A 10,829-nucleotide genomic window follows, 5' to 3' on the forward strand; every position below is an offset into this window, starting at 1 on the left:
GCTCTTGATTTGGGCTCAGGTCATGATCTCACGGTTTGTGGGAGCAAGCCCCGCATCGGGCTCTGTGCTGATAGTGTTGAGCTTTCTTGGGATTCTCTCTCTCCCTCTCTCTGACCCTCCCCCCTCTCTCAATCTCTCTCTCTCTCTTAAAATAAAGAAAAAACTTTGCTTTTTCTTTTTTTTAAAGAAGGATGCTTGTGTTCATCAGTGTTCCACTAATGGCCAGTTCATTTTCCTCCATGAACCCTGGGAGAAAGATTGGTGCCGGTGCCCCATGGAACTTTCTGCTTTCGGCACTCTTATCAAAGCCAGCATCTAACCTGGAAACATGTTGCGCCTACAGGGAAGGCACACTGAATCCCACGGCATTGGGATGTTCCCAGCATTAACACCAGCATCCTGGTACTCACCACATGGTTCCAGTGGCATAATTTTCATCACACATGGGTTTGACAGTTTTTGGTTTATTTTTATTTTATTTTTTTTAACGTTTATTTATTTTTGAGACAGAGAGAGACAGCATGAACGGGGGAGGGGCAGAGAAAGAGGAAGACACAGAATCGGAAACAGGCTCCAGGCTCTGAGCCATCAGCCCAGAGCCCGACGCAGGGCTCGAACTCACGGACCGCGAGATCGTGACCTGAGCTGAAGTCGGAGGCTCAACCGACTGCGCCACCCAGGCGCCCCTGACAGTTTTTGACATTATTCAAACCAAGTCAAATTCCCTACCCAAAGTGAATACTCCTATCCCGTTTTGAATTGAATGTTAATCAGTTCTACCACTTTATACAAGTTCAGCACATTTGTCGAAAATACAGCCATGTGCCAAAAGCAAGGTGGCTACACTATATCATGTTCGCCAGTTCATCCCTCATGGTTGGCATGTCCCTGGCACATGGCAGGGGCTCAACAGTACTTACTGTGTCGATGTGAAAGGGTGGGCCTACGCCAGCCGACTCCATCTTGTTCTGTGTCCTCCACCTTGAGTGACTATGTCCCCGACATGACCCCTTTTCCGGGAAAATCGCAGAAACCTCAGACCGCGCCTCCTCCCCTTGAGTAACCTCCCGCTCACCCATTCAAACTTCCTGATCAAAACACGCCCAGCGACCTGCGGAACAGGACTCCGACCCTTCCCCAGCCAATCAGCCGAGACCACGACCCTTCCCCAGCCAATCGGCTGAGGCCACAGCCATTACCTCACCAACTGCCCCTAGGCCCCAATAAAACCTTTGTGCTTTTGAAACTGGCTCTCTCCCTGTATCTCACCACTGCGTCGGTGCAGGTAGGGGATTGAGCTCGAGCTAGCGCGAATAAAGGCTCTTTTGCTTTTACACCAGACTCGGCTCCCTGGCGGTATTTGGGGATCACGAATTCTGGGCATAACAGATGACTAGCTGAAAAGAGACATGTGGGGGCACCTGGGTGGCTCAGTCAGTTAAGCGTCTGACTTTTGGTTTCAGCTCAGGTCATGATCTCTCAGTTCGTGAGTTTGAGCCCCGCGTTGGTCTCTTCACTGACAGTGTGGAGTCTGCTTGGGGTTCTCTCTCTGCCCCTCCCCAGAGCTTTCCCTCTCTCTGCCTCACTCAATATAAAGGATTAAACATTAAAAAAAAAAAAAAAAAGGAAAGGAAAGAGACACGCCCATTCAGACATTTCACTGGTCACATGGAGTTGTTTGCAGTTTACTAACAATGCAAAGAGGAACCGGACGTGGCAAAGCCAGGTTTTTGTATATCTGAAATCTTTTATATCTTCATCAGACTTGGAGTCTTGCGTTTCTTGTCAGATATTGCCTATTCACATCGATTCCCTCCCAGGCAGACCTGCAGGCAGAGAGCAGAAAGTAAAAAAAAAAAAAAAAATCCAGAATGAATCTCTTTCTACATTTTTCTTTCTCCACCCTAAATTCCTGATTCTGAGCCAGGTGGCTGTGAGGTCTCGGCCTGAAACAGCCACGATGATTGGCCCCAGCGAGACTCCTTAAACCCTGCCTCTCCTTCTTCCCTCACTCTCAGAAGTAACTGCTGCCTCCCAATTCCCACGACTTTGTCCTCACCGCCGGAAGAGTTGTTATTACTGAGAGTCGCACGCCCAGGACTGTAAAATGACTGAAAACACACAGCTGTTTCTCGCTTTGCCGGGTCAGGCCTTCCTTGCGGGCGGCGCCCGTTTGTCGTTCTACCGACCGGTACAGGGCTGAGCGCATCCTTTGTCACGTGAAAGAAGAAATGAATGAATGAATGAATGAATGAATAAATAAATAAATAGCGGAGATACATTGTTTTCCTCTCTGTGAACTGAGAATTTAAAGGCCAAAAAGGAAAGCCCGAGAAAATGTCTTTCTTTTGTATGGCACGAAGGGACAAAAGCAAGGGGAAATTCAGGACTTAATTCGGTGGAAAACCAATGAAAGGGAAGAGGAGTCTAATTCTCTTCCGGCTGTTATTCTAGAGAATGTATCCAGTACGCGAAAAGCTCTAGACGCTCTTCTTATCAAGACACGGGGGTCTACCCCGTTCCTTCCCCTTGAACCTGGGCCTCTCTTGGTGACTTGGTTGTAAGCAACAGGAGGCAATGGAAGTGATAGAAAATCACTACGGAGGCTAAGCCAGAAAAGTCTCTGCTGCTTGCACCTGGTTCTCTTAGGAGGCTCACCCCCGGGGCAGCCTGCCCCTGCCACCACGTAAAAGCCCGACAAGGTGGGACCACCATGCTGGAGAAGCCACCTGTGGGCCTCTGGGCAGCCCCGGCTGAGTTCCCCGTCAACAGCCGGAGTCCGTTGTCAGCCCTGTGTGGGAGCCGCCTGGGACATCTGGCTCACCAGAGCCTTGGGACGACTGACCCCTGCGGACGTCTGATGGCAACCTCTCCAAAGACCCCAGCAAGGGCTACTCTGATGGCAACCTCTCCAAAGACCCCAGCAAGGGCTACTCTGATGAACATTTCTCCATCTGACTCACAAAATCACGACCAAAATATCGCGATCGTTTTAAACCACTAAATGTGGGGACAGTTTGCTCCACATCTAGGATTCCGACTGGAGAAAACCCCAGAAATTTCCTCCCATTCCTGAAGGGGGCAGCTGAGCCCTCTGTCGACGTTCAGACCCAGCATGCACGAGGACATACAAGCGCACCATGTATCGGCGACTGTCTCAGCCCAGAAGTAAGAGCAGCTTCAGAGCTTGCAAACGTAGAACCCATCAACATGTAAATTAAAATCACAAAGGACTTCTGGAATGGAAGCAGTCGCTGCTTAATTAAGAAATGCAAAAACTCAGAGGAGAGTCGTTAGGGTGATTATTCGAGGCTTCCGGGAAGTGATGTTTCTCAGTTACTGAACAAAGACTTGGTTACTAGAAAGGCTCGAAATTACTCTCCTCTGAAAGGAACGGAAGGAAAAAAAAAAAATTCACAGAAATATCTTGTGATTGAAGCCAGTTCTGCCCCCAGGCGGGGACGCAGAGCTGGCTTCACCCTCTCCAGCGTCTTCGCGACTGATCTCACGACAATGAATCCAAACTTCCTAATACTCCCTCCAGCCAAGGCCGTGGTGGGAAACCTTCCCCCCGCCCCCCGCCAAATCTTTCCACGGGTTGGCAGGATTCGTAACTCAGAGCTTTCACTCGCTCAGAAGGGACGCAGCACCCACGGGACCGTTTGCTCCTCCTGGCTTCGTTCCCCTTGCCATCCACCTGTGGCTGAGGAGGAGGCTTTCTGAAGCTTGGGCGCCTTTCTGCTGTGGGCCCTTCAGGACACCCCACGTTTGGGTGGGGGGGGGGGTTGGCGCAGCCTGACCTGAGGGCCACCTAAAGGAGAGCTGAGCTGTGCTCACAGCCTGGCGGTCCAGCGCGCAGAGCACAGGAGACAGGGGGTTGGTTCCCAGCAAGGCTCCTGCTCGGTGGGCATCTCCCTGTGGCTGTCCCTGGGCCTGACAACTCAGAAGTGTAACCCCCTTCTTGGCAGCAGCCCCCTCCGGCCACCCGGCTTGAGCAACCTCCTCGCCAAGATCCCTCAGCAATCCAGAGAGGCGGCTGTCTGCCGACTACTCAGAAAGGCCGCGTTGGACGACCCAGGGAGACGACCGGCGGAGGGTGGGAGACGGAGCTGAGTGTGGCTCTGAGCCCCCATCCACAGGACAGCCAGAGCGCCTCCGTTTTTCTGTCTCACTTATTTGGCTTGAAATAGTTCCGTGTTAGGGGGAAAAAAAGTGCTACCCTTAAAAATTATTTGGAAACCACAGCAGAGTAGAAAGAAGGTGCATTCTGGAATCGGAGGGCTATGGGCCTAAATCCCAGCTCTGCCCCTTACAGACACGGACTGTCTCTGACCTTAACTCTTCTGTAAAATGGTGATAACGATGCCAAATTCACAGGCATAGTGAGGATGGACTAAGGTGATGTGATCCGAGAGCCTGGCACATGGCAGTTGCTCAATAAATGATGAAGGTTGGGGCTTTAAGGGGTCGGTAAATATTACTGTCTTTTTCTCTACCTCTGTTCTGAGTCAACTGAGAAAAGACATGAGAATCAGCCAGATAAAGGCCAAAAGGAGCAAGTTGTTCAGAGAATGAGGTTTAGCTCTGTGGCAAAAGAGGGCTTTCTAATTTTGTATCCCAGAATTAAACTTACCGACTCAATCACAGGTAGAGATGGAAATCTGCGGGCCTCTGGTGGAAGGAGGTCACCCTTGTACAATTTACAACATAGAGGATTTCTCTGCAGAAAGGCAGATCCCAACTAAGTAGGAGAAAGGGGCTAGTTACACACACTCCATTCTCTCAAACTCACTAACAAATAAATCACCCAGGGCCATCATGTACAGCTGCATATGTTGTTCACTGCACAACTGTGGACAATACCATTTATTATGCATTTTGATGTGCCTTCTAACCATAAATCCAGAAGCCTTCACAGGTCACGGTCGACGATTTCATTGATTTCTCACAATTTTGTAAGATGGCAAGTGAAGAGCAAAGTATCCAAAGAGAAAATTCATCAGAGTCAATCTTGGCTATCCCTTAACAAGCAATTTTTCTACAAAATGAAGGACGGACTAAAACCATTAGAATCAAAATGGACAACACTGCTCATTGCATGAGAAACTCGAATATGTAAGAGCTGCGGGTTGCCATTGGTTTCTTCGTCTGGGATGATTGCCCTAGGATGTGACAGACTTCACACACCTGCTGGGCCATATGTCATAAGCCTTGTTACATATTTGTTGTCTGGGTAACCTTTGGGAAAATTTTCCAGGGGTGCTGATTAGTTATTGTTAGTGGCATTAGTTGGTACATTTAACTTCTGTGGTCATACAGAGACACTCTCTGCCCCCTGACTCAGACCATTTCTATTCACCCCCAGGGTGTATCTTGCCTGGAATTTATGCAGATTAAAAAAAAAGAAAGGCTTTTACAATAACTCCTTGGTCTCTTTTAACATGAAGGCCAATCTTGGGAGAGCACCAGCAGCTCACCCTAATGTCACAGTGTTTCATGTGTGTACTCCCTACTGAGATGAAAATTTCAACTCAGTGTGGAGATAAGCGTTTCCCTGTATCTCTCTGAACACACTCACTTTAACTAGTATTAACACTGGTCTTGAGTTGCCAGAAATACTTGGAAAGGAGACAAAGGTTGTTTATTTTGGTCTTGTTCCCTTCCAACCCTTCTTCCTAGCTTTCTGCTGGAAGGGTTTTGCCATATTTGACGACAAGAAATGGAGAAGGCTCTTATTTGTGGGATACAAGTGGGAAAACATAACTGCAGTTTATTTGGTAAAACAGTAAGGCCTGAACAGAAATATGAGTATTGCAAAGGACAGAGGTTTCAAAGATTCGGTGATAGTTCTCTGTAACTATGGAATTTCTCTGAACTTCTTCAACTTTGAAAACTCCATGGTCATGAACAGGAATGCAAATAGGGTGAAAACAATAGTTACCATCTGTTGACCTTCTAATTCATTGTGTGCCCTGGAGGGTGCTAAGTGTTTTACTTCAGTACTCCTTTTGGCCCTCACCACAATTCTATGCAATTGGTTCTGTATCATCCCCTTTTTATAGAGGAGAAAACAGAAGGGATTAAGAGATTCACCACAAGGACACAGAGTTGCTAAATTCCAGAGATGTTCTTGGATCCAGAGAGCCTGATTCCTGAGGTTGTAAGAATATGGAGGAAGTATTGTTGCTCTTAAAAAGATTCAAACGAATATAACTTGGGTTTTTCTATAGAAAAGCCACTCTGGTTTCCACTGGAGTTAGAAGCGTTTAGCCAACAACACAACTCTATGAAAAACTTTCTTCCTTATCACTAGAAGCAAAGCCCCCCCCCCCCCATTTATGGAATAAACCTGATTGGAAAGATGTGTCCAGACAAGGAGCCCTGTGAAAGAAAAATTCTCCTGTGTGTGTGTGTTTGGGGGGGGGGGGGGCTGCATATAATGGGTTATGAACAACAGCAAAACAGCCTCTGCATTACTGTGCCGAAAATGTCCTATCCCTGAGCTTCTTCCCCAGTTCTTAGCTGGAAAGATATTCTATACAGTCAGGGTTGAGGTAAACCTCTGGTTTCAATAAATGCAAAATACCTGAGGGGCGTAGAGATAACACAATTCCCAGTAGTCTTTATACTGATAGCAGTGAGGGATCTGAGAATAAGAACAGAATAAAACTTGGGATAAATTTATATGAAAATAAAACAAAACTAAAAAGAACCATCTTAAAAGTTCAAGACAAAATTTCAGAAGTTTCAGGACAAAAATCCCTCTCCATTTAAAAAAAAAAAAAGACAAAAATCTCTTAGTGCATTTTCATTAGGGCTATTTATCTTCTAAAGGCACTGGGACGCTGTGGTAAGAAAGCCTACTGAAATCATTTTAAATTGAAAATCAAACAAGAGTTGGAACCCTCATTATCTGAGGGTTCAACTGATCGGGAGCTTTTAGTTCTCTGGATACAAAGCTTTCTGAATAAGCCTCAAGTATTTGGAAATTGCCTATTGCTTCATCACAAACAATCTTCCCATGTGAGGTTGGGGGAAGATGGGAGGTTGGCATTGGCAACAATGTAGGAAGTATTTTAGGAGCAGCTCAAACCCATGGCTCTGCCTCATGTCCCACAAGAATAGAAAACAATCCTAGGGCTAAAAGGAACTCAGGAAGAATTCTCTGATTCAACTAGAATCAAGCTTGGACAATCCAAGGACTACCTAAGGAGTTAATTCTATATATTATGCATCAACGCCAGTCATCACCATTATCATTCAAATCTCAGTGAACTGTTGTGCACAATGCTGGGGCGTGGGGGTGTAAAGATAAACACACTTGGTTCCTACAAGGAAATCACAATAAAATTGAGGAGACAGGGCACATCCATGTCAAGATAGATCATGAGTCAAACCAGCATTTGATAGGTGATATATAATAGGAAAGGAAAAACAATACTCTAGTGACTTAGATTAGTGAAATCCTGGGGGCTGGGGAGGCAGCTAGGTCTCTAAGAGGAGAGGTAAGGATCCTTGGAAAGGCACAAGAGGACAATGGGTTTCAAACTCCACATGCTCCGTCTCAAATCTGGTTAAAACATGAGTATAGTTTTAAATAACACAAATTGAAGAATTCATTTATGAGACTTTATTGAGATGTAACATGCTAATGATTTGTGCACTTTTCTACATACGTTGTATTTCAATGCAAACTTTAATTTCAAAAAAAAGTTTAATTTTTAAAACAATTCATAAGAATGCTCACCTGTAAGATAGTCAAGTAGCACAGAAAATTTTAAAATAGATAGTGAAAACTTCCCAGATAATTGTCTCTCTCCTCTCTCTCTTTCTCTTTCTCTCTCTCTCTCTCTCCCCCCCCCCCCTTTACTCTTGGTCTCATTATTCCTCCTTTTCCCCACAGCTGGAAAATCACCTGTCCTCAGGCCAATGTTCAATCGGTGGCTCTCTTAACTCCACAGTGGCTTTAGCTGACAACTGAGACACGCTCTGAGAACTTTCCCAGAGACCCACACATGAGCCCGGAAGAATTTCCTATTCCCTGCAATCCCAGAACTTGTATTATTTGTGAGTAGGGTGGCAAGATTTAGCAAAAGAAAACAAGACCCAGAATTCTCAGTTGTATTTGAATTACAGATAAGTAACCAATGAAATCTTGGTATAATTATATCCCATTCAGTATTTGGGACATACTTGTACTAGAATATGATTTGCTTTATCCGAAATTCAATTCTAACTGGGAATCCTATATTCTAACTGGAAACTCTATGTTTGAGACACATGAATCTACAACTACCTTCCAAACATTAGAGTTTGTTGTCTACTCCCAACTTACATAGAAAGAGAAACAGTATTTATAATATTCTAGAACCTTGCCAACATTTATTTGATATTTTTGTTTACTTTATTTGATGTATTATTTGTTTTGATTTTAAATTTATACATGTTTATGATTTTTAAAAAGTTTAGATACCACCGAGGATAACATCAGCAGGAATGGTAGGGTAAGAACATCCAAAAATTTGCTCCTTCATAAAAGCAAAAAGAACACTGGCAAAAAAAATTATCACAATCAACATTTTCAAAACTCTAGAAATTAACCCAAGACTATCAACAATCCAAAAAGCGTTCTTTCAAGATAAATGGCTGAATCTCAGAAAGAACAGCAAGATTTGTGGTATTTTAATTTGCCCTATCTCATTCTCCCCTGCAAAACTCTTAGAAGACTTGAAGAGAAAGATCTGCCCCAAACATGGTGAAAACCAGCAGCTAAACCAATTCCTAGAAGAGGCAGAATGGGTTTGGCTCCCCAAAAACACCTTTCTTAGAAAACTGTCATTCATTTCCTTAGAAATGCTCAGTTCCAAAGTTCCAAGGCTTGTCTTTTTTTGTTGTTGTTGTTTTTTGACATGACTCAGACCTCTCTCATTTCAAACAGCCTTTTTCCTGGGAGTGTGTGTTGATAGCAATCAGTCACAGTTGTTTAACAATACAGTTGCCTAAGACAGTAATAGCAATTGGAACTAACAAGAAGCTGATAAAAAAAATTAAAAGGAAAAGGTGGGGAATGAGATGTCCATTGGGAGCTTTGAAAAGCTCCAACACATTCTTGGGAATCAAGAAAGCCATGTACATGTGTAAAGTTGCACATACGCCAGGGCCTTGCATATGCCCAGGATAAACCTAAGAAGGCCCCAGCCTAAGCTTTCATCACTAGTTGATCTTGAAGGTCTTTGTAAGCAGGAAGTAAAGACTAAGGCAGAATTGTAAACTACTTGCCTGAGCATTAAAATTGTTCCTTAAAACACACACAGACCCCGCTGGCAAAAGTGGGGAGACTTATTGGTTCCAGCCATGTAGAGAAATTTCTGGTTAATCATTCACTAACCAAGGGGAGATGTCATTGCCCAAAGATGATGAAGAATACAGACTTTACAGGATTAATTCAAGAAAGTTACTATACAAGCAAACAGCTACAACAACAAGCCCTGGGGAAGGATAAAATATGATTTCAAGTGTCATATTACATTATTTTAAATGTCCAGTTTCAGGCAGACAAATTATCAGACATGCAAAGAAATAAGACACATTGGCCCATACACAGAAGGGGAAAGCATTCAACATAAACTGTTGCTAAAGAAAGCTAGATGTTGGAACCTGTCGACAAAGGTTTTAATTTAGCTATTTAAAATATGTCCAAAAAATTAAATGAAATTATGTTTAAAGAACTAAAGGAACAGATGATAAGTATATTTTATGAAATATCAATAAAAATAGAGAACACTAATTAAAGATATAGAAATTATTTAAAAGAAACACAGAGATATTCTGGCATTGGAAAGTACAATAACTGAAATGAAAAATTCATTAGAGAGGCCTAACAACAAATTTGAGCTGTTAGGAGAAAAAATAAGCAAATGTGAAAATAGGCTTATTGGGATGATGCAGTCTTAGGAACAGAAAGAAAACAGTGAAGAAGAAAAACAAAACCCAAGGGCCTCACACCTGTGTGACAACATCAAGCATAACACCATATATATAATGGAAGTCCCAAAAGGAGAGAAAAGAAAGAAAGAGTGAAAGAATATTTCAAAGAAGCACTTCCTAAATTCAATGGAAAATATTAACCTATATATCCAAGAAACTAAACGAATTACAAGTAGGGTAAACTCAAAGAGATCTATACCTAAATATATCATAATCAAATTGTTGAAAGACAAAAAGAGAATCTTGAAAGCAGCAAGAGGGAAGTGATGCAACACACACAGGAGATACTAATAATGATTTCTTATCAGAAGCCATGGAGATCAAAAGGCAGTCGCATGATATTTTCAAAGTGCTGAAAAAGACTGTTAACCAAGAATTTTATACCCAACAAAATGATCCTCCAAAAATGAGAGAATATAAAATTGGTCACCTGCTTTGGAAAACAGTTTGGCAGTTCCTCGAAAAGTTCAACATGGAGTTATTATATGGCTCAGCAATTCCATTCCTGGATACCCAAGAGGATTGAAAATATATGTCCACACAAAAACTTGTGCACAAATGTCCATAGTAGCATTGTTTATAACCAATAAGGAATGGAAATAACTCAAAGATCCATTTACCGATGAATGCATAAATAAAATATGGTATATACACATACAATGGAATATTATTCACCTATAAAAAGGAAGGAAATACTGTCAATCCTACAATATGGATGAACCTTGAAAATATTACACTAAGTGAAAGAAGCCAAACACAAAAGCCCACACATTTTATGATTTCATTTATATAAAGTGTCTATATTATAAAAATTCTTTTAGACAAAAAGTACATCAGTGGTT

General features: G+C 43.1%; 1 long non-coding RNA gene across 1 annotated transcript; it reads right to left on the reverse strand.

The window, feature by feature from the left end:
• Positions 1–1,655: 1,655 nt before the first annotated feature.
• LOC147576069 (uncharacterized) lies at positions 1,656–2,205 on the reverse strand. The gene is made up of 2 exons (XR_015242006.1): positions 2,060–2,205; positions 1,656–1,826 (listed from the first exon to the last, which is right to left on the reverse strand). It is a non-coding gene; the product is annotated as an uncharacterized LOC147576069 (long non-coding RNA).
• Between the last annotated feature and the right edge of the window lie 8,624 nt (positions 2,206–10,829).

Source organism: Puma concolor, chromosome D2 (assembly GCF_028749965.1).
Source record: "Puma concolor isolate L17-30 chromosome D2, mPumCon1.1.hap2, whole genome shotgun sequence".
Classification (NCBI taxonomy): Eukaryota; Metazoa; Chordata; class Mammalia; order Carnivora; family Felidae; genus Puma; species Puma concolor.